Here is a 25,466-nt window from a genome sequence, read left to right as displayed (position 1 = left end):
TTCTGCTTTATGTCCTATGTGCTTTTCTTGCATAATGTACGCTAGTGTTATATGTGTGTATGTATGTATATATTAGTGTATATATATATATATATATATATATATATATATATATATATATATATATATATTATTATATATATATATACATATTTATATATGTTATATATATCATATATATATTTATACGTGCTTGTATATATATATATATATATATATATATATATATATACATATATACATATACACTGTATATATAGTGTGTGTGTGTAGTAACAAGGATAGTAAAGATCGTCACCCACTGATAAACGGAAATCAGTGGTGTTTACGACGTCGACGAACACGAAACCATACTTAAATATGTATGAGAATGCAAGACACGTTTGCAAGCCGTGCTTCTTCATTTACATAACTTTACAATGTAGAAAAAATAATCTCATATAGAAATCAACGAAATCTTTAAACGGACGATAAGTGATGCTGTCCATAATATCATATTCTTGTCTTTAACTGTCAAACCCGATTTTCATGTGAAGAAGTTCGACCGGACCCGTGTTTACATTTTGGTCTGATCCGCTTTGCTCGACCACAACTGTTTTTAGCAGACTTCTTCAGAGCCTGCAACGAGAGATCAGTGCAACAGAGTACGAGTTCCTCAATGTGAAATTTGTTGCAGGTCAGTCCTTTTATTTTCAATATTAAATTACGGTCAGGGAAAGTCTTCTTAATGCACCAGTCGCTTTTTATATTATTTTTTCGTTGTATTAATATATATGTATATAATTTAGTTACTAGACTCGCCTCCCTGGCAAAGAACTGAGCTCACTCCATTTTTCCGTTGTTGACGTTTCTGGAAGTAATGAACTGCGGATGATCGCCACTATTCCTATAAAGGACACGGAAGAATTGTTGAGAGCTAGAAGGTAAACTACGTCTGGGCCCCCATGTTTATTAGGAAAAGGTGCGAAGCAATTTTTCACACAAATTTCCCCTTGAGCTTTTTTCCCCTTCAGTGGGTGTAGCGCCAGAGGGGTTAAAGCTTCCAGTTCTCAGCACTTCTGTAGGGATAATGTAGCTAACCTCTTTCCCATTTACTGACATCAACTGTCTCTGATCCCCATTCATTCTTGGAACAACCGTTGCGTGGCACTAGGAAAAACCCGGATCTCGCAAATGTAAGCCCAGTGCTCTAACCCTGAGGTGCGACACACCTATATGTTTGTGTGTGTGTGTGTGTGTGTGTGTGTGTTTATGTGTCCTTATGCTGAGAACAAGACACATGTGACAGGATAAAGTCCGAATTCCATTTGTTGCCTAGCATCAAACCGTCTTGTCGGCACACTTAAGTAAATTTATTATTCTTCCCATCTGGCAGAGTAACTCCGAGTCTTCGAAGTTTAGTTTATTCATACTCCTTTGATAACATCGAAGCATGTGTAAAATTAATTTGATATTCTTGCTACCCAACCCTCTCACACTGGTCCAGTTGTAGTGTGCTGTATTTCTAAAAGGTAACAGAAGATTCGGAGGTCTTTGCGTAAGAAGACACCTGTTGATGGTAAAGTTAACTCGCTCCGCTGAATGCAATGGCAAGAGTGAATGATTGTTATGAAACATGCAACAGACTGTCTCCTTAGCGAGTACCAATGTATAGACGATCCTTCTATCAGAAGTACAAACTAAAGCATGAATCATCTTAATTGCCTAAGTAGTCTGAATATTTTTACAACAATTACTTTTTGCTTATGTCCTTTCTTGTATAAATCTCCTCTTCCTCCTGAGTTCATTATTCTTTGTCTGACAACGACAATTAAGAATAGAGAGAAAGGTAAATGCTCCACACATTTAATTGCGTAAGACGAACCTCTATGTTCTGTTCAGAATGTTAAGATAAGTGTTACTTATACCTTAATTTCCATATTTTCTCGTTTTGCTCCTTAAAAGAAGACATGTCGATCCCGCTTTATTCGTTCCTTTCTTTCTACGGAGGCCATCGGAGAATTTTGTGGCTTATGCACAGAACCATTTTCACCACACCATTTCATTCTTGGCTAAGTCATTTTATTTATCAGTGTTTCTTCTTCGTGAGGAAGGAAACGGTTCCAACCCAAAATTCCTAAGCCGTCTTGAAGACCAAAGCAGCATCAGACACAATATCGCATATCAGCACCAAAAGTGGACACGTCCCCACATGCATTTGGAACACGAACGAAAGTCGTTTGCTGTAAAGGACTCGAAAGACTTATAGGACGTTTATGCTCATCCGGGAGCGATACGGCGCCGTAAATTCACTACTGAGCATCATTAGTTGGAATCATCACAGCCATAAATTGAGGGCGATCGTCCGCCGAATAGTGTTAAAGAGGGGAGGGATTAGCGAAGGGAAGATAGACGGAGGTGATATAAAGCCTTTTTGCGCCCTCCCAAAGTCAACCCTCCCATCAACGCGCACACGTAAATACGTGCATTGCACTTGCAATGACTTACAGGAAATCTCGCCCGCTGGTTACCGCTGCGAAGTCGGACTCATCTCAAACTCATTTTGCTGTTCGTTTTTATTTTATTTTTTTTTAACTCTGATCCTTTCCTTCATCACAGACATACATTCTGTCGGACTTTGCTTTTTTATTGTGACGTCAGACCCATGATTTTATCACTTTGGTATTGTAGTTATTTTTTTGCTGCGACTCTCACCATAAATCACGAACATACGCACACACACACAGCTGATTTTTTTTCACTGAGACGTGAAAGTTTTAATTAGCACACAAGTATTTTTATTGCATTGTTATCAGATTTGTAATGAGAGGATTACACGGAGCAAATCTGCCTTTAAAAAATTGCCTTTATTGTTTAGACGTCGAGTATCTATTTTAGTTAGCATTCCTTCTGCACGCAAAATATAGAGACATTTGAGTAAAAATCCTTACAGATAGGTGGAATGTAGTTTATAGCTAATTAATGCATGAACGACAAGCGTTATATATATATATATATATATATATATATATATATATATATATATATATATATATATATATATATATATATATATATATATGTATATATAGCCTACTGTATATACCATGAGGTCATAAGAGAATGCGTGCAACAAATTCACATTCTGGCCAAAAGGTAGGCTGTAAAGATGTATGAAATAAAGAACGCTTTGAATGTCTTGCCGAGGTGAGCTGATTTCTTGCTTTACCAATTGACCTCTGCTGAGTCTCAAGACAAGACGAACAAATCCGACAGAGCCTCCTGGTTGAAGATACATATAAAGCAATTTCATTTGAACTCTCTCTCTCTCTCTCTCTCTCTCTCTCTCTCTCTCTCTCTCTCTCTCTCTCTCTCTGAGCAGTGAACGAAAGGAAAATTTAAGAAGTGTTGCATAGGCGAAGCATTACACATCTCTTGCAAGGTTCTTCGAGGAATGTCTTGAGGTGTCAGTTCGCTTTAATATTAAACTTTTATTCGCCCCAGTTCCATTTTTCTTTGGTTTGTTGAGCCACATTCAGGAAAAGCTTTTAATTCAACGTGTTTCCTGAAAATGTATGACTCTATAAAGAATTACTCGCAAGCTATAGAATACAGTACAATTTGCCGATCATATATTTAACTTATAATAAATAATTGCTATTTTGCATTTGTTAATCACTGTAAGAGTTAAAATAAAGAGCATCACTTATAAATATGATTACTATAACGCCCCACATAGTGTGACGTTATAACATTTGTTTGTAACATTCCATTTCCGCCTTGATCTCAAATATACTCGAACACATTAGCTGTTTCAGTAATTCTCTTTGTTAAAAACGGAAGGGTGAGCCTCAGCTTCATCAGGAAAAGTACGGCCGCAACGATTGCGACCTTTGTGATTCATCAGAAGTAATTTGGTTAATTAACTTTTCCACATTACCCGAATTCCTTTCCATGCTGCTGTAGTTAGAAATGTGGTTATCATTTTTCTCTCTCTCTCTCTCTCTCTCTTCTCTATATATATATATATATATATATATATATATATACATATATATATATATATATATATATATATATATATATATATATATACACATACACACATTATTTATATATTATATATATACATATATATATATATATATATATATATATATATATATATATATATATATATATATATATATATATATATATATATATATGAAGGGGAGAGAGACTGTAATTTTGTCGGATTTCTAGACAAATGTGAAAAGTGAAGTCACATAGGTTGAAAGTGCATTTGCTTTTTCGCTATTTCCAGGTTTGAAATGAATTTATTACTATTTACTGACTAGGAGATGATTTCACATAACTTTACACATGTCCGCTTAACTTGATATATTTAAATATATAAGTCTGTATCCCTTTAGACAGCGCTGTGACGAAAATAAGGGACACCTCGAGGCTGCTTTCTCCGTTACTCGAACGAGTCATAGACAGGTTAGTATATATAATTCATCGTGAAATTTTTTATATATTATCCGTTTTGTAATAAACACAAGGCCCTCTTAACTTCTCGAATTCTTCAAACATTTCTTGATATGTGTTGTTTTATCAAAGCCTGAGATCGAAATGCAAGAATGTGAAGACATTTTGACCTCCGTAGCAGATCAGGTCGGTAACGTGGCCTTGTTCCGATACTCCAGATACGTGTTCGAATCCTGCTGCGGACCTCAGAATTTCTTATATTCTTGCGTTTAGATTTCAGGCTTTGTAATGACAAGAGTATCCAAAAAGTGTGAAGAATTCTAGATGTAAAGAGGGCATAGTGGTTATTATAATTATTACATACTTATCTGCGAAGAAAGCTGTGCACCCTACCTTTGAGTGTTCGCTAATCACTAACTCTCTTAAGAACAGTAAATTTAAACAATAAATCTTAAAAGAAAAGGCGTTCTTATAAATGAAACAGTTTATGAAGTTCAGTAAAAAGGATTCTATCTTCATCTCTCATACCTTATTGGTTACAGATAATAAAGTATTGTAGTCGAATATATAAAATGATCTATCGAATTATTAAAAAAATAAAACTAATTCTCCTGTGAATAGGAACTGAATCTTAATGAACTTCTAGCGTGGACATCATGGATATGATCTCATCAGTTTAATATGCAGTAATGATCTGTAGGGGCCAGATATGTAAATATGCCTCAGATAAGAACAGCTAAATTTCCTGCTGATTGAGATAAGATTCTTGTCTATTATATTAAACATAAAGTTACCAGTAATGGTCGTTGTGATTTCAAGTGGAACACCTGTACACGGGGTTGTTACTGAGTATATTGTTAAGAATTATCACGAATTGTAGCTTGAGTTGTTAGACATACAAACATACGCACATATGTATAAATAGATCTCCCGCTTCTTTGTTTTATTTAGTCATATCTTGGCTCGTACATGTGCACTGTAGGTCTCTTAAACTGTGTCCCTGACTCCTATGATGAAACAGAGGCCTGGGTCGTGTTGTGAGGGTCAAGTCAAATACCAGGTCTCTTACACCATTCTCATTTTGCTATAAACATTATTCTATTTTAAAACAATATAAACGCTGTGTTGAATATCGAACCAACAGAATATCATAGGTCATTAGGCTTGAACTGTGTTTTAAAAAGATTCCATTTTATACTCCACGAACCAAACAACTGACAAGTTTTCTCAATAAATCATTCAGTTTGCTTATTAGTTGCGTTCATACGTACTATATCATATGTTTATCACAAAACTATACTTATCCCCATTTTTTTTTTTTTTTGTTAAGTCGTCCATAAGAACTTCGTAAGCTAAGTAGTGAATACCCGCGTCAAAAACCTTCGCGTTCTTATTGGTGCCCTTTAATATTTTTCTGTTATGGAATTTTTTTCATGAAGTTAAACGAAAATGAGACAGTTATTGCCAGTTTGAAAAAAAAAAATTCGTATGTAATAACACCTTTTCCTAAAATGAAAATATAACAAAAAACCGACAATGAACAAAGCGTACACCAGTTTCCAGTTATATATTTTTAAAGATATATTTTATGACTCCTGGAAAGTCAGCCTCCAGATATACGATCTTAGGTACAAGTAAGCAGTTGAGCATAAATTCTCTCCTAAATAGACTTGGACGTTGGGAGCATTCATTACATCTTTTCGTAATGGTACACTTGTGGTTAAAGAGAGCATCGCTCCTTTTGTTAGCGATATTGAACTGAACAGCTTCGAGACGCATCAGATCATGTTGACCATTTTCAGACGCTTGTGAGAAAGATGGAGAATTCATAACTAAAGCCGAAAACTCTCCGGCGATCTGCTAAGGGATCGAATTATGAGAACACTTTTGACAGGAACACTGAACTCGTCTCTGTCGAGAGGCTTCCAACAATAATTGTAGGCCGCAGTTTCTGACGGGTCGGGCATTGTTGCCGAAGTTAATTGGCATCCGTGATTGACGAGTTGCTTGTTCGCTCGTTTGAACGCAGCACCTGTCAATGGGTCTGCATTGCTTCCAGGTATCAGAAAGCAACCTGTCATGCAAATTAATAAAAGTACTCCATACCTTAATTGGCTTGGGCAGTTATTTCCTGGCGCTCAAAAGAAGCGTCGGGTGCACCTGGACGCGAAGTCTATAAATTAAAGTGGTTCCTACACCTTATTTGGCCACTTTTTTTATTGCAATTTAAAGAAATTATTTCCTTTTATAAAAACTTCCAGTACACGACCGAAATAAAATTTTTATTGTTCATTATTAATATAACCTTGCAGATAGACCAGGGTGTCAACAACAAAACAAGGAAGTGATTAGATACTCAGACACCCCTTTTACGAAGCCATCTTTGTCATTTAAAGAAGCTTTTTGACTGCAAAAATAATAATTTTATTGTAACATTATTAGCTAAAAGTAATACTTCAGCGTGACATTTAAATGTTCTTGTTTTTATTGTTTTGCTATACCCACTCATCGCTGCAAATAAAAGTTCATCAATCAAGAACATGGTATTAATCTTGTGGCACAGATGTTGTTCTTCGAAAATTTAACGATAATGTTATTAAATAGCATAGGTCTAATTATTCGAAAGCCTTTTTGTTTGCCAGTTAGTTTATTACTAACAGAAGTAAATTTATACAGACATTCAGTTCTTTCGCCCAGTTCCTTTCAGTAAACATTCTTCATTTTGGAAGTGCGATAATTTTACAGTTATCCACACACATGTAAATACTGACGTGAATTAGAATCCCACCTTGTAAGAGAATATATATATATATATATATATATATATATATATATATATATATATAAATATATATATATATTTAATATTTAATATATAATATATATATATATATATATATATATATATATATATACAAATTAAAAGCCCCGGTTATGACATATACAGTAGGTTATATTTGCCGCAAGGATATACGCTCGTCTGCCCAAAAACTAGCCAGAATCTTGTCAAATCCGGACACTGGCTAGTTATTTACTGTGAAAATCTCGTGCTTTTTCCCAGAATTGCGTTCGATTTTCGATGAAACCTGTCCATTGTCCCTCATCCTTTTAATTCCATTCGTAATTCTTTCCGGAACTGATTACTGAGGGAGTAATGGTTGAAGGCCGCTTCCGAGCCTTCCATCCTTTGCTGGAACTAATGGCGTTCTTTTCATCTCTCTCTCTCTCTCTCTCTCTCTCTCTCTCTCTCTCTCTCTCTCTCTCTCTCTCTCTCTCTCATACACTTACACACATACTAACACTCTTATTTACAAAAACTGTATATACAGTGTATGCCTCTGTATATCCAGGTAACTTTCATGTTTACCTGTGTATGCATTTATTTATTGGCGTATGCGGCATGAATTTAAGCCATTGGTAAACGTTACTTTTTTCATTTGTTTACATTATCAATCTGTTGGTTATACAAATGTGTGTGCGTATATATAATTTATACATATATATATATATATATATATATATATATATATATATATATATATATATATACATATATATATATATACATATATATGTGTGTGCGCTATAGCAAGTATGATCTCACGTTGTCCGTATGAGTGTGTGCGTGTTTGTGTTTGTTTGCGTTCATACATATGTCTTATTTACATTAAGCCATTTCTTCTTACCATAAGACGTATCCAGAAAAAAAATCATTTGGATTTTAAAATACTTAGCCGAAAAGATTAACGAATTTTTTTTTTTTTTTTTTTTTTTGAAGTTCATTGCGATTAGACTTGTCCTTTTGCATTTTGGACCACATTGTCGAACTTACTCTGCTCAGCTTTCGCTTTATTTTAAGGTAAATGCGTAAGTGTAGCTTATAGTTGAGATTCTGGTTCATGTGATTCTGTTTTTTAGGTCGAATGGTTTCAGATAAAATAACTGCAAGTCGGAACACAGTTGGCCTTCTTTTACCTCATTCTTTTACCCCGAGTTTATTCACGCTTTGAGTTTGTAGTTCGACCTATTCTCGTATATATTACATAACGAATTATATGTCCCCATTGCTGTCGGATTTATATATTTCAGTAAGGCTGTTGAGCAGATTGATTCTGAACTGGCTGTGTTTGATCTCCTGTTCTGTTTGCATTTTTCATAGCTTTGAGTACTCTTTATGACTGCATGAAATTTGGACTAAAAAGCCAAGCACTGGGTCACATTCAGCCATTCAACGCTTAGGAGAGAGAGAAGAAGAGAAGGCAAGATAAAAAAAAAGATCCAGACAATGAATGAGATTAATCACATGGATCTAAAGGTGAAACTTTGAGAGACCCGCACAGTTGCACTAAGAAGCAATAAAGAGGTTAGACAGTAAGATAAAAAAAAAAAGGCTGACTTCCATTTTTGGCTGGAGCCACGTAATATTTGTTCGTGTACAAAGGAACCAGTAACTTCTTATTCTTCTTTATCTCTGTTCATTGATTAGAGTTTAAAATTTTAATCTTGCCTTCTGTGCCGTACGTTTAAATCAGGGATCAAGTTTCAGTATGGGGCTTGTAGCCAGCCTTCTTTATTTTGGATCATAGATAAGAAACTTCAATTTAAGTTGTTTTATAATATTATTTTATTTATAATTCTATTAACGACGTACTGTGCGTGTAAGAATCCTCAGTTATTTTTACAACTAATTTTCCTTTGTTGGAGAGCAAGCGAAGCAACGGAAGTGCTGCCTGACGATTGAACATTTTATTTACGACCGTATTTTCATTAAAGATATTAAAGATGAGGCCAAAATGATCATCTGCGACTACAAACGGCCCATTAATTCAATTCAGTCCCATCACGACATATGCTTCTGGGCATCATACAAAGCGCTAGGCGTATAAACAGTCCCCGCAAATGGCCCCCAGGGATTGGGATCTGAATCGCCCATGAGGCAGCACGTGTTAAAATGGCCGGCCGCTCCCTCGATCGAAGAGAGGCGCCTGGCGCTCCCTCTCCTTTTTTTTTTTTTTTTTTTTTTTTACCTCCCTCTCCTCCCCCTCCTCCTCCTCCACCTCCTCCTCCTCCACCTCCTCCTCTTCCTCCGCCTCCACCCCCTCGTCCACCTTCACCGCCACCGCCTCCAACTTCCTCCTTTCCTCTCGCTCTTGAATAATGAATGGCACTGGCTCCACTGGAGGCCCTAGTACAAAGAGAACCCCGCCCCCCGGTAACCAATAATTCACCAGCCAGACTGGGGTTTGAAATGTCATTTGGGGTGGCGAGCGATGTTAATGGGGGTTCCCAATAGCCCGCCTCTATCAATTATTTCCTCTCCCACGTCAATTAGAGGTTTGATGGCCGAGTCAAACCATGAACTTTCAGGGAACCAACGCAGGTGGAGTGGGAGGGAAGATGTCGAAGGCTGATTGCTGGTGAGGGAGTGTAAGCTCGGTCTTGTGTTGCTTTATTCTTCGTTTTTTATTTTCCATTACATTTTTATTTTCTCTAACCCGTGGCACAATATATAGTGGACAAGTATTTTCGGTAGTCAGGTGGCGGGTGTAATAAAGCATAGATGGGTGTAAAATTATCATTGATATATTCTCATCACTTAAGTAGTTTCTGTTGAGGATAGACATTATATGTATATATATATATATATATATATATATATATATATATATATATATATATACAATAATAATAATGTAATATATATACTGTGTAATGTTTACTTTGTGTATGCTTGTATTTGCATATGATAAATTCAAACACTAACTCCTTTTGTAACTATACTCTTTTAACTTCCATGTTCCTAACTTTTCTCGTCTGCTGGACTTATTTATGGTTGTCCTTTGTCATAACTTAAGTAAATCGAAAAAAGTAAGTTTAGAAAACAGACCGAATAGTTTTGTATGATATTATTTTCATGCTTTGGTATTAATTAATATTGTATAAAAGCCTGTAGTTGGAGTCCTTTTGTGGCTAAATTTTTTTTATCAAAATGCTTTGCTTCAACCATGGCTTGGCTTGTTAAGACAGGTCCTCCTTTTCAGTTGACCTTGCATCAAAAGTGAGAGCGAGAGGGAGAGAGATGGAGAAGTGAACTACGTTTGTGGCTGAATTTAAATGACATCTCTCAGTTCAAAGGGGCCAATAGGGGCCAATAAAAAAAATGCTGAATTTACGATGTAGCACAAAACCGTACAAGTTAGTTAAATTAGTTACATAAAATAGCAACAGCTGAAATTAATTTTTAAAACTCCAGAAAATTAATGTAGCATCAAACGTTTGTAATAAGCACTCAAAATTAATGATGTTTAAATTCGTTTCGTGTGAAATGGATTACCAGCATTCTCATTAACAGACATTTCTTGCAAAGTTTACGTAAAGGTAATTATTACTCTCAGTCTCAATTACTTTGTTTTTAATGAGGTATGAAGTAGTTCCCAGATTAATATCTGCGTTGAAAATTTTTGACTTGTTAAATAATTCTGTTTCAAAAGATAGTACCAACACGGTTAATAATTTTAATGAGAATAATATTAATTATTACTATAAAGATTATCTTGACCGTAAGAACACTGTTACATGCTGATAAAATCAGTGCATAACTGTAGGAATCATGAAGTCATAGAATTCCGTTAACCTCTTTGCTCGGTCTTTACTTGTCAAGGAAAATCATGTCATGCAGAAATATGTTGTAAAAGCTGGAAATGTATTGATATCGTGTGCATTGCTGATTTTTTTATGATTGCTTGTGCGCGTGGACTGGATTAGAATTTGTGTAAGACAGTAACCTGATTAAATCAAATGCACCTTGGAAAATCTTGCTTTCTGGAGACATTTAAAGAACAGGAACTGTTTTAATAATGGTATCAGTGTCCCACTAGCAGGACATATCTTCCAAAATCAGATGGATTCACAGGAAAACAACGCATAGTCACTAAAATAAGTCTTGTATCAGTTGCACATTCAATGCAGTCGCAAAAAAAATTAATGCAAAAATCTTTCTTAGCATGATACTTCAGCAAATGGCCCAACAACAGCATATGTGCAGTTTCTCTGCCTTGATGCACAATAGCGCGTCTTGGGCATTAAGTTCCTTTCTTTTGTACGTGCAGTGCCATTTTCTCTATTTTGCACGCACCACCTTACTTACTGGATATCAGGGGTTTCCCATTCCAATACAGTACCTCTTTCATGCCATCTATCTTCCTTGTAGGTCATCCTCTCCTCCTCTCTCCTAACACCGAATTACACTCCTTTTCACCAGTCTATCCTCTTCAATCATTCGACATGATCAAACCATCTCAAAACATTTCGAGCCAACTATTCATGTATACTATCTTTCGTACCGCTTCCTCATATATCCACATTTCTCATCCTATCAGTTCTTACGCTACACATGCTACCCAAAATGTTCAAGGCTAGCTTCATTACTTTTTGCTTCATTCATATTCAGCAGTGATTCAGTGATCCCCTCATATATTCCCACTTTTGCTGCTTTAGACATGCAAGTCTCCCAGTCTTTTGCATACACCATTGCTTTCATTCTCCTGGCATCTACTAGGCTTATTCTCAGATGCCAATACAAATTACTTGCTACCATTCTTCTGCCATCCATAATAAAATTCATGGCTCTGTCTTCCTGGTTTTTCCCATAACTTTACATAGGCTCACGTTTACTCTTAAGTTTCTCCTCTTGCAAACACTTTCAAACTCCTTCACTGCATTATGTAGTAGGCCCACTCAGTATTGTATCTTCTACAAACATTAACCATTTCACACTATGCGTGGCTATATTTCTTATCTTACAATTTTGCTCCTACATCTTTTGTTCTTTTTCTGATGTTTCTTATCACCCCATCAATAACGATATACTGTAGGATAGCCATGGAAGAATAATACACCACTGTCTCACATCTACTACACCAAACCAGTCACTCTCCTATCTACAGCATATTTCATTTTCATCATAAAAAACTTCATTCTTCTCATTAACTAATAATCTATACCATATATGTTAAATTTATCACTATATTCCCTATGTCACAAGCTTTTTCTAGATCCATGGATGCTCCAAATAGCTTTTTTCTTTTACTTTCAATTTCTGACATAACTGCTTTATAACAAACTCTTCACCTGCACAACCTCTTCCTTGTTTATACCCACAATCTTTTGATCATTGCATTACATTCTTGTTTAAGATTGTCATGCACGAACATTGATATTCATCGTCTATGACCCTGGTGGTTGTGTCGCCAGATGATCTCCAGTCAGTCAATCAGTCAGTCGTTCACTGACAAACCAAGTAATGTGATGTCCTCGTGAATTTTTTCAATTACCTCTATTGCCTTTGCCAGTAGAAAACAGAGCAGTTATTCCTCTCACCAATCACTTCAGAACTTTTATCTCACCCAGACGTACTTTACAGACCCTGGCTAGCCACTTGATCTCACTGTCGCTACTGTTCCTCGGCCTCTTACTTGTAATCCCATCAAAACCTGGATATTTTGCTTTTTCAATCTTTTTATTGCTCACCTTTCATCTTTAACAGTCCTTTCCAAAAGTATTCTTATACTTACACTATCTCCTTCCACTTTTGCATTATTCAGCAGGGACATTTCTATCTTCTATATTTGAAAAGCCTTAAAAATATTCACCCCATCAACCCAGGACTGCATTGTCTTCAAACAACATCCCATTTACATCTTTTATTCTGAAATCCAGTTGCCTGTTGGCCTTTATATCTATGTTTACTTACCTTTAGAACAATTTCTTATCCTCCATAAGTTTTGGTAAGCTTCCTTCTGTTTTACTTTCGCTTTCCTCTTGACAGTCCTATCCATCTCCCTGTAAAGATGAACATAAACTTATTTGTCATGCAGTTCCACCTTTACTAAGAGATTTCATTTCCTCACGGCACCACATACTGTTTTAATTCCTCTGCTCCTTCTACGTTTCTATCGACACTGTGTCATTGACCCTATCTTATATTTCATCCATTTTTTCTTTACATTCTGTTCTCCCCACCTTCTTATCAGAATCACATCTCTGAATCACACGTGCTAATAATTATTCAAGAAAAACCTTTCCCCAACATTTTGTTCTCCGACACACGCTTATGAATAATCCTCTTTGGAAACCATTTTTGCCAACAATCAAGAAACTTTCCAAACAGAATTCCATGTGACTCACTTCACTGGACTCTCAGTTCTCATTTACTCTATAAACTCCTTACATAACATCATTGCCATCTCCTTCTATGTCGCTTACGTTTGTATTAAATTCACCAGGCATAACCACCTTGTCATATCCTCCGAGCCTAGACAGGCATATGTTCATTCTCTCCCAAAAAATCCTTTTTTACTCTCATTTTCTCATACGAGCTCACTATTGCACTCATAATCAGATCAAATTATATATGTATATATATATATATATATATATATATATATATATATATATATATATATATATACATACGTATATATATGAATATACTCTTTGTTAAATTTAATTGCATATGTATATATGAATGATTATATATATATATATATATATATATATATATATATATATATATATATATATATATATATATATATATATATATATATATATATATATATATATAGAGGTTATGGACATAGAGCAATAAATATTCCGGTTGCCTAAGCAAGTCCTGAGGGATGTGGTAGCTCCCACACCCTTTACCTCAGACCCGTCAAATGATGATGCCCATTTACTGCAGGTACCTAACAAGCGTCAGTCGAGAGCTGCACCATTCATCATTGGCGCCCACTTAACCAAACCGATTGCACCTTTTGAAGGTGACCAATAATACATTAAGTTTTCAGTTTAATCTCAATTATTGTTCTTTTAAGGTTTTGCTGTATAAATTTGAAATTACTTGAACTCATTTGTTAGCCAACAAAAAATTATGATATCACCATAAAGTTCTGAACATATTCTTTCTCATCCCTTTGTTTCTTTCAACATGCATAAATGTCATAATAAATAATCATCTTTTTCTGATAAGTAAAAAAAAAAATATGGTAGTTTCTGCAAGTCCCATTAAGCCTGTGTTTTGTACATTATTGAACATCCTGACAAAGAACGAAATTGATGAGGTACCTCTACATATACCTGATATAAAATAAGTACATGACGATAACGGTTTAGGAAATTCAGGCTACAAAGCCGAACGCCGAGGCACTTTCGTCAGCTCAGAGTTTAAAACAATAAAAAGAGGGAGCTGGAGTGGTTGGACAACAAGCTAAAGAGATCAGGAAAAGAAAGGTAATCAAGTACAAGGATCTAAAGTACAGTTGCACTGAGAAGTAAATAGTTACAGGTGCTGGACAGCAAGACTGAAGACAGAAAGTGGGAAAGGAGGCAAAGTAAAAGGTTTAAACGTGGATGCACATAAGAGCAGAAGGGACGCTGCAAAACACCCTTTAGTGATGCTTACTGTGTACCAGGTGAGATGCACTGACGGCATTAACCCCCTGTAGGGGAAAATGAGCTTATGTGTATCATCAGTATTTCAAGGCATTATCCTTCGCTCAAACACTTGATGCGATTAAAAAGCGATAAACCTCAAAATGTTATAGCAACTCCCATTGGGCCTCTGTCGTTATTACTACCGATATGATAATACGCTGCATGTACCCGGCATCTAATAATTGGTAACCCTAGCTTTTATCTGTTTTATTTATTTATTTATATATATTTTTTTTAGTTAATCTCCACAGTAACCCGACCATTTCAAAGGTTCACGCCGCGTTCTTGTCTTCTGATCTCCTTCCATTTCTTTTCAATGTAGTTTTTTTTCGTTCTCTTCATTATGAGCAGGTTACAAAGACAGAAACTTATTAGACACAAAGTACCGGAGGTATATTGTATACGAGCTGAAACTTGCAGGCCGTGCAGTGCGCATGCGCTGAGCCTCCACCATTAGGCCCTAGCTCTTTTTGAGATCCTTGACCAAGCCGCCTCATAAATCTTGTATTTTATAGACACCACTTATTCCGGAATTTAGTGGGGCGCTTTCTCAACAAACGTCATCCCCGAATGTAATCGCCGGCCGGGAAACTGATTAACTGGAGAACCTTCGCTGTTATAAGTCTGGTCTTGTGAAATTCGTTTTGCTTCACTTCATGAAGCCGCGTCTTTTATCGTCTGTGTCCCTTTTTTTTTTTCCTCCTCCTCTGTTTTACTCAACTCAAGGATTTTTTTTTATTCTCGTTTACGATGTGTTTTGGCTTTACCGCAAACCGCTCCCGATGCCTAATTTGTTTCGTGTTGGAAAATGGTTAATGTTTATAACCAAATGAACTTGGCTGACTTCTAATTCCCAAAGGAAAGGGTGCCGCATCTCCTAGGACAAACAAGATGGCGAGGAACGCAAGATTCGTATAAATTGAAACCATCTACTCTGATTGGTGAAATGTTTATGCAGACAGATGAGCCAAAATTAATACGTTATTGACGGCTTTTATTCATATGACCTGCTAAAAGATCATCAACGTCTTTGTCCACGTTGTGATAAATGAGGTCGTCGATGACAGCCATAAAGAATAATTGCTGCCTGCACCAGGCTTCAGAGTCCGTCTTTATCGACATAGGGAGCGGATAACCTTCTCCCAGAAAAAGAAAAAGTTGGCACTTATGGGTGAAATTACATGTTGCCGACATTTTCATCGGGATGTATCTGTTATCATCTAAGCACACCAACAGCTTTATTGCAAGAGTTGCCTTCATCTGATAGCGGCAATTGCTTCCCGCCATGTTAACGAATGCAACGCTTATATCTTTGGTATAAATGCAAGGAATTATTGATATTTGACTTTCTGGCTTCGCTTGTTTAAATTCAAGAAGGGAATTGTTTTTAATTAGATATGAAGACTGGATTTTTTTTTTCAGTTTCGTTCTTTTTCTGCCCCAATTGATGCGGAAAATTCAATTATATTTTCTGACCGTTATTTCTAAATGTTTCCACTACAGCAACCGAACCCTAAAATTAGCTGTTTTCAATTTTCAGTACCTTTTTTGTCGTACAACATAGGCTATTTACTGACAAACAGACAACTTATCATCTCTCTCTCTCTCTCTCTCTCTCACCTCTCTCTCTCTCTCTCTCTCTCTCTCTCTCTCTCTCTCTCTCTCTCTCAGGACATCATCCGCCGCAAATGCTGTCGCCAACTTGCCCATGCTATCACGTCGATGCTAAAGGTCTACTACGATGCCGCGGAGATTCACAACATTGCTTTCGCGTTGCAGCAATTAGCTTTACAGCTGATAATCGTGATATGCAAATATTATGGTCTTGGCTGAATATTTATGTGTGCTGCGTTGTCTCGGAGATATCTCGATACGGGCCAGGTCCCAACGCGAGGCCAAAACTACCTGTACTTTCGGTATCAACGATTTTTTTATTTATTGTGCCCTTGTAGAATGTCAATCTGTTCAGGGCAAAACATAATCTCATCGTGAAATGATTTATGGTTTGTTGTGTCTGGCGTGGAAGTGATGCGGGGAGTGTTTATAAACACCACTAATTATCATTCTGTCGGATCAAGATTTCGTCCTCATTTGTCTGTATGAAGTTTGAATGTGCCTCTTTTATTGAGATATCTCAGCATCGTTTTGTCTTAGAACGTTCATGAATGCGTATGTATACGTATGTATAGTGGCTTCAGCTAATAATATACAAGAGAGAGAGAGAGAGAGAGAGAGAGAGAGAGAGAGAGAGAGAGAGAGAGAGAAAGTGTTTTTGTGTGTGCAACAAACGTCATGCTTTTTCTTCTGCCTTCACTCTGAAAATTGATAACCCTAGGATTACACGGCTCAGTGACTATTTCTTTCCTTCTTCCACAAATCTTTTGAAATCCCTTCCTTCTGTTTTCCTGATTCTTATATCCTTCTTTCTTTAAGAGGCAGTCCTATCGTTTCTTGTACAGTTAACAAGGTAGAAGTAGAAAAGAGTGAAAATGGAAGGTCGGAGAATGGAAGCTGTTGATTTTTACAGACAAATAGGGACCAATGCACCGGGTGATGATAGAGAGAGAGAAGAGATAAGCCGCTGAACAGGAGCAAGAACGGTATCAGGGTTTTGTGCAAAAGATTTAGAAGAGAGCTTTGAATGCCAGGCATGGAATGTATGAAAGACTGTTGAGCCCACTCGCTTTTATGGAAGAGAAGTACTGATGATGAATATGAATGATAAAAACCGTAAATGCTATCGAGAAGAAATTAGAATGAAAAAAGTCGAGATATGAAACAGAATTAATAAAATGGTTTGCGGAGATAAAGTGATAGATTAGTGTTTTTGAGCTACGGTATTTCTGTCATGCAGAAAGAACGGGGAACAAGAGTTTCGTGAACAGGGTTTATAAGTCGGATGGGGAAGGGGTATTGCCAAGGAAGGATTTTAATGTCCATTAAGTGCAAAAGTACGTGCAGCATACAAGTGAGTAAGTAGTGTGTGTGTAGGTAGGGTGTATTGGCGGCTGATCAGCCACTTTTGTATATGTGTAAAGCTGCTGAAAATTAATCCCTACACTTGCAGTGTGTACTAAACAGAATTGTGGTCCTACTCAAAAAAATAAATACCCTATTCAGTGTCTCATATGAAACATTTTCTCGATTCATTATATAAAATGCGCACCTAACCATTGTCATTCTTCATGTCCATTGTAATACTGATTCTCAGCAAAAACCCTATCATCTGCTATGACCTTCATTCTTTGTTTTACTACATTTCAACATCCTTGATTATTATTTACTTTCAAAGTCACTTAGATTTATATGCAATCGGCCTGCCTCAATTGCATCATTAACAGATCTTCGTCTTTATATCTCATCAAATGTTCGATAAGTTTTCATTTTCCTTCTCTGCAACATTTCTTTTAAAATTCGCACTGTGATCACATTCTACAACGTTATTTCTTTACTATTATTTCTAATTGAATTCCTTATTCCACATGTGCGCAATACACGGAAGAAAATGCTCTCTTAAGTCTTTCTAGCAAGATGCGCTTAAATGTAAGGGATTCCGATTCTCAGCTTGATATTATGCATATTCAGTAACTCCTTTGATGTCCCAGTAGCAGAAAATGCAATACCTCCCAAAATGTCACGACTTAGGTAAAGTAGATGATATTTTCAGCCTCGGACGGAAACTTTAAACACCTCTACGCAGTAAATAAATTACTTTCCTCCATAAAGTTCAAGGTTGAGTTTGAGCATGGTGATAAATTTCCACTCTAACGCTTTAAAATAATCCAAGTAATTATCAGAATTAATGGACTTCGTAAAGTACAGTGGATGGCAAAACGTCACTTTCTCAATAAAGGAAGTTAATAATCATTTTATTCCCCTTTTTTTGTTTTTTGTCTCTGGTGTTTTAGCTCTTCATTTTGGCAGTCTTAGATAACAAGGATCATTAACCTACTTCTTGTTAGATTAAAATGAAAAGAACATAATAGAAAAATGGCGCACCACATTTTCAGTTCCCATAGCTATAAAAGATGTAGAACGTTCTTTTGATTCTATAGTAATATATAAATATATATATACATATATATAGACATAATATATATATATTTGTATATATTATATATATATATATATATACAGCAAGTTGTATGTATGTATATGTATTTATATATACATACATACAGATATATATATATTCAGTCTACTGAATTTTCAGTACATCCTTGAATTACAGAAATTTTTCATCAGATTCGTCCCCATTCCTTTTCTGTTTTGGAGTCACGTTATACGGCTTTAAAAATTATCCATCATTTATTTTGTCTTATGGCGCTTCTTTTATTTCGATATACGTATTGGTGCAACAGATATGTTATTCATTTTTTGCACATGTTTTTTGTAAACCAATGTAAATTTGAATCGAATGAAATATATACGAATATTCATAGACATTGCAACGTACTCGTGTGTGCATCTACAGTTTATATATATATATATATATATATATATATATATATATATATATATATATATATATATATATATATATATATATATATATATATATATATTTATATATATATATATATATCTTGTGTGTGTGTACGTATGATTGTATAACTTCTGTCACAAGAATTATGCGATATAAAATATGAGCACAGTATCTAGCCACAAGAAGTGTGGAAAAACGGAGCTCAAGACCTTTCAAGTTTACTCTTGGGCATTTTGGAGTAAAACTTTGCCGTACGATGAAGAAGGATCTTGTACCCCGCTGTTTCACTCCCCTCACGATTAAATACTATATATATATATATATATATATATATATATATATATATATATATATATATATATATGTGTGTGTGTGTGTGTGTGTGTGTGTGTGTGTGTATATTTATTTATGTGTGCTTGTGTGCATGCGTGTAGAATATCTTTAGGAATTACTAGGTTTAACTTCATCGTACTTTGCGATAACATTTCCATTAACTTGCCGTTTATTCTCTTATAGAAAATAAATCCAAAGTATACTATACCTTATTATTAGTAACACTGGGAAATGAAAACATCTTAGTAGAATACAACAATCTGAACACATAAACCAACTTTGAAGCGTAGATGATATGACAAGCATATATTATTTTGAATGTTTTATTTTCATTGAAGAAGTCTCCTAGTTGAATTACCACTTACTATCGATTTTATGCTTGTTAGCTAAACTTGGGTTACGCATATAATTTATACGTATAATACACACTTAACTATGTGTGTTCTCAGAACAAATTAACGGCATGCAATACCATTTTGATATCCTTATCGTATCGTTCGTGTTGCGTCTGCATTTAATTTACAGATCACTGTTATCATTTTGTGTTTACGACAGCGTTGTCTTCGTCCTTCCTATATTATTCTCTTTCATTCTTACTTGGGCGTTGAGAGGTCTTGGTGCATTTGATTCCTTATTTTGTCAGAATGTCTTTTTATTGTTCAGATGTAACTAATCTCTTAAATATATGGATTTATAGAAAATATCCTCCTCGTAGGGTTATCAGTTGTATATAACTCATAAATCTTGAATTCACTAAAGTATCCAGAATATTATATATATATATATATATATATATATATATATATATATATATATATATATATATATATATATATATATATATATATATATATATATATATATATATATATATATATATATATATATATATATATATATATATATATATATATATATATATATATATATAAATATATATATATATATATATATATATATATGTATATGTGTGTATACACATATATATATGTAAGTGTATATACACACACACACACATATATATATATATAAAACATATGTGTGTGTGAATTTTTATCACATCACCGTGACATTTTATATACAAAAATTAAGCTACAAATGTCGTTCAATATCCTATTTGCGCTAGTTCAAGACCATTTGGCTAAGAGATAGCCGAATGGTCATGAGCGTCGACTGGAAGTCATTGGTTCGTACTGTCAGGTGTTCGAGTCACTTAGATATCAAACCATATATCACTTATGATTCCCATTTGGTGATATTCTCGAACTAGCGCGAATTGGATATTGAACGACATTTGTAGCTTAATGTTTGTTTATATGTATATGTATACATCTATAAATATATATATATGTGTGTGTACACAGTGTAATATATATTATACATACATACATACATGCATACATACATACATACATACATACACGTATGCACACCAGGAATTCAAGATTATATGCGCAGCATTTATGTAGGGTATTAAGCAAAGATGATATCAGTTCATTCTTCTTTCTAACATCGATAAATCGCTTCATCTCTTTTGCTAATTCTTGACAAGTTAACGGACAAAGGAGCAATGGATATACATTATGCTTTCTGCTTCATGTCTCTTTACGCCTTCTCTGTTTTAGAAGCTTTCATCAAATCTGTTTATTTACAGGCTTTGTGTAGTCACTGTCAAGGTTTTATTTTCACTATAGAGATTTTGCACCTTTTTCGATTATTACTTATCTAAAATCGGTGTTGTTTTTCTTTCTCAAAATATTCTTGGCTCCTTGATAACTAATGAGGCTAATTCTTACTCTCGCATAGTATTCCTTGAGGATGGAATTGTATTGAAAAACTTATTTACGTAACCAAGATCTTGGACGATACAGTTTGTACGGAATATTGTAATTTTTTTTTTTTTTTTTTTGTCTTCAGACTGAATTATATTTTGTTTTATATTTGTTGAAAAAATTAAATTCAGGTTTTAGATTTTTGCATGGTTCATAATTTTTTAGATGATGAGTTGATCAATAGGGAATCTCCCACAGAAGCATCTTTCCGAGCGGCACTTGAGCCTGTTTAACGTTGCTTTGCAAACCAGATTTAACAAAACTCCTTTTTCTTACAATGACACAATAAATAAAGATTTTACTATCACAAAAGTTCAGTTCTTTATGTATTCTGTAGCCCAGTTCGGAGGCACTGTATCATAGTTTAAAGTTTCGTTTACAGATACCGAAACCTTAGTTACACCCTTATTGGCAAAACTAAATCTAAAACGATATCCTTCACGTAATATGAATTTTGGTTGGAAGGTAGGTGTTAGTAAAAGGTGATAGTATATCAGGCCGTCACTGAGTTGGCTCTGACCGTGAGCTTATACAAGCTTTCTTGGCAAAAAGATTTATATTTTCATTCCATTAGATTGTCATTGTTATGCGAAGCAGTTATTTTCCGTATATCCATAATATGCAGTTCATCATGATTAAATATCTTTTATGTAGAAGTACATGAATACTTGCTCTCTCTAATAAACAAAACCACAAATCCTTATTTTTCTAAGAGAAGTTAAGATTTAATCGAATTTCTAATGAATAACTATTTAATTTGTTTCTGTCATTCATTTATTGGACAACAATTCCCGTAAGAAATGGTACATCGTCTCCTACCCATAAATAGTTTTCTGCTACGAAAACCTCAGAAATTTATGATTTGGTTACCGATTACTTTCCTTATCTGTAATCATCTCCTTAGGTTATACATTTTTCTTAGTTATTATAAAAAATCTGAAAACATTCCAGTTAATAAAAACAGAACAGGACAATGCATTTCCTCCACGGGAGGAACAAAGAACGAGATTTATCCCAAGCCTAACAAAGCTGCCTCATTGTAGCCGTTGCGAGTGTTCGTTCGCTGGCCAACACATCCGCTCGAGCCGATCGATTCGTTCGTTATGGTAAATGTCATTGTGGTTTAATACCGGGTGGTGGTAGGGCTTGTTCTTTATCTATTCATGTTAACCTTTAGATCTCTCTCTCTCTCTCTCTCTCTCTCTCTCTCTCTCTCTCTCTCTCTCTCTCTCTCTACACAAACACACATACACACACTTTTCCGTGAGTAGGAAACTCCCATAAGGTGAGGAATCTGTGCATAGCGTGCTTTTGAAGTTATCGTACGCCCATTCAAAGATAATACAAACGTACTGCCAGTAGTAAATATATTGGATTAACGAAACTTCCTGAACAATTAATGCTCTTAAGTTTTAAGGGTCTGTGGAAGTATCTATGGCTTTCTTCTGGGTGCTGGATGGAAGTTCCCTAATGGTGAAGTTTGTTACTATGATTATTTTTAATTATAATTAGGAAAATGATTAAGAGGATTTGATTTCTTATAGTATTTATATATTCCAGTGATCATTATTTTACAGTAAGAACGGTACAAAAGTAATAATGATATGAAAGACGATAACGTCGTAATAAAGGATTAGTCTTAATCCAGATATGAAATGCAACCACTATACGCCAACGTATTAAAGATTGCACCAAAAAGTATCTGCAGCGTGTATTATATTACAATCGTCACCAGTTTTACATCACTGCATTATATTCCAAATATATAATATTAGGCGAGACATTTTAACACCTACGCAACCACCTGCGCTCGTACAGAATCTAGTATCTAATTTATCATATTGAAAAATTGTATTTCAAGAGCTAATGTAAAAACATTACATATAATTATACTCTCTTTATATTGTTCCATACATACTGGCAGCATTATTTTGACCAGTATTTAGAAGTGAACTTTCGTTGCAACCATGTGGTGTGATTATTGAACGAAAGGAATAAGAAAAATATATGAGTTAAGATAAATGAAGTCAAAATCTGACATGAAACTTAAATAATTTAAAATGAATTGTATATATTAAAAATCATGCCTTCACGAAGCCGACGCTTTTTTTATGACTAAAATCTGTTTTGCCGTTAATGTTCATGGCTATTATATTACCAATAGAATTTTGTTTGTGTCCTCATTTTTTTTTTCCTGCGTACTTCATAAGTATCTGAGGTTTATTCAGTGCATCACGTGTTTTGAAAAAATTATCGTAATAACTATAAGCAATATTAGGTCCATGGATTTTTAAAAAAGTGTATATAAAACCAATGAGAAACCTTTCAAGAATATTTCCATATTTTGCTAATTTGTATAGATCTGAAAGAGCCTGGTAAAGACGTCAAGCCTCATGAGTATTTTATATAATATAAAAATAGCTTTTTCAAAACTTCATAATGAACGCTCTAGAAAGTCAAAATTTTGAGTTTCATTTGTATACCGGGAACTTTTCTCATAAATAGGAGTATAACAGCCCATGCCATACGGCAAAGTATCTTGCAGTTTATATGTGATATATATACTGTATATTATATTATATATATAATAAATATATGTATATATGTGTGTATATGTAAATACATATATATATACATATATATATGTATGTATGTATATGTATATATATATATATATATATATATATATATATATATATATATATATATTATATATATATATATATATATGTATATATATATATATGTGTGTGTGTGTGTGTGAAATAAAACTAAAAGAAAATACCTCAGGACTTTCTAATTTTATTAGAAAGCCATCTCCACATTTAAGAATACAGCTAACAAAGGTCAGCAATATAAGGTCACAGATAACAATAACAACTGGTTAACAGCTACATACGTATGCATAATATTCTTTAAAAAAATTATACTTGGTGGAAAATGTATTTACTCAAATCATGAAACAAAATTAGCAATTCTTAAAATATTTACCGGCTTGCTTTAATGTTCTGAAGAACTTTTAGAATATTTATGCGTTCCAAACAATTAAATGCGTCACCTTTTGTCATGATAGAGATTTTGGCCACTCTGTCGACAGGCATTTGGGTAAAGAAGTTTCTAACGCTCTTCAGTACACGGCAAAGTGTTAGTTGAAGGGTGCTTTATTAACTCCTAGAAACATTATTGAGCGATGGCCTTTTTGGTTGACAAATTACTGAAAATCTTATTCTTGAAGATTCTAATTATATATATATATATATATATATATATATATATATATATATATATATATATATATACACAATATATATATATATATTGATATATAGATATATAGATATAGATATAGAGAGAGAGAGAGAGAGAGAGAGAGAGAGAGAGAGAGAGAGAAAGGAAGCTTGTGTAGGTATGTACCCAGCCTAAATGAATGTGTCATCACGTTTTCAAAAATATAACGTAAATGACATGTATATATGTTTGCATCCATATACATCATGGCTGTGTCTGATAAAACGAGTTCTAATTATTTCTGTTACAAAGTAACCGAAAACTGATTGATACTTACTGAGATATTTTTATTGATACAGAACTAAGATATAAACAAACGAAAGGACGAAAAGGAAATGAAGACTTGAACATTTTTCCAATGAGATCGTGACAAAAAATTTGTACATGTGGTTTTTATTTAAGAAAGGACATCCCAAATTTTTAATATTCTCCATGAGTAAACTTTTTTCTTTGAGTAAATAGAAAAAAGGCTATAAAACCTCAAAATAAAATTACATCGTATTATAATTTATAGTAATATAATTTTACATTATAGAAATTAAGAATAATCTTAAAGAAGCACGAAAATTCACGATTCTAAT

General features: G+C 34.4%; 1 protein-coding gene and 1 long non-coding RNA gene across 4 annotated transcripts in view; one reads left to right on the top strand and one right to left on the bottom strand.

Moving 5' to 3' along the window:
* LOC136834330 (homeobox protein aristaless-like) overlaps positions 1-25,466 on the top strand; it is a 389,926-nt gene that overhangs the window by 73,582 nt on the left and 290,878 nt on the right. The gene's annotated exons all lie outside the window — the stretch shown is intronic.
* Positions 1-25,466, bottom strand: part of LOC136834332 (uncharacterized) — a 151,544-nt gene that overhangs the window by 25,713 nt on the left and 100,365 nt on the right. For both annotated transcript variants that reach the window (XR_010851745.1, XR_010851746.1), the window contains exon 3: positions 13,205-13,293. This is a non-coding gene — a long non-coding RNA (uncharacterized lncRNA). The remainder of the gene's footprint in view (positions 1-13,204; positions 13,294-25,466) is intronic.

Source organism: Macrobrachium rosenbergii, chromosome 53 (genome assembly GCF_040412425.1).
Source record: "Macrobrachium rosenbergii isolate ZJJX-2024 chromosome 53, ASM4041242v1, whole genome shotgun sequence".
NCBI lineage: Eukaryota > Metazoa > Arthropoda > Malacostraca > Decapoda > Palaemonidae > Macrobrachium > Macrobrachium rosenbergii.
Note: the sequence above shows the minus strand (reverse complement) of the source record. Positions and strands in the feature narration are given on the sequence as shown.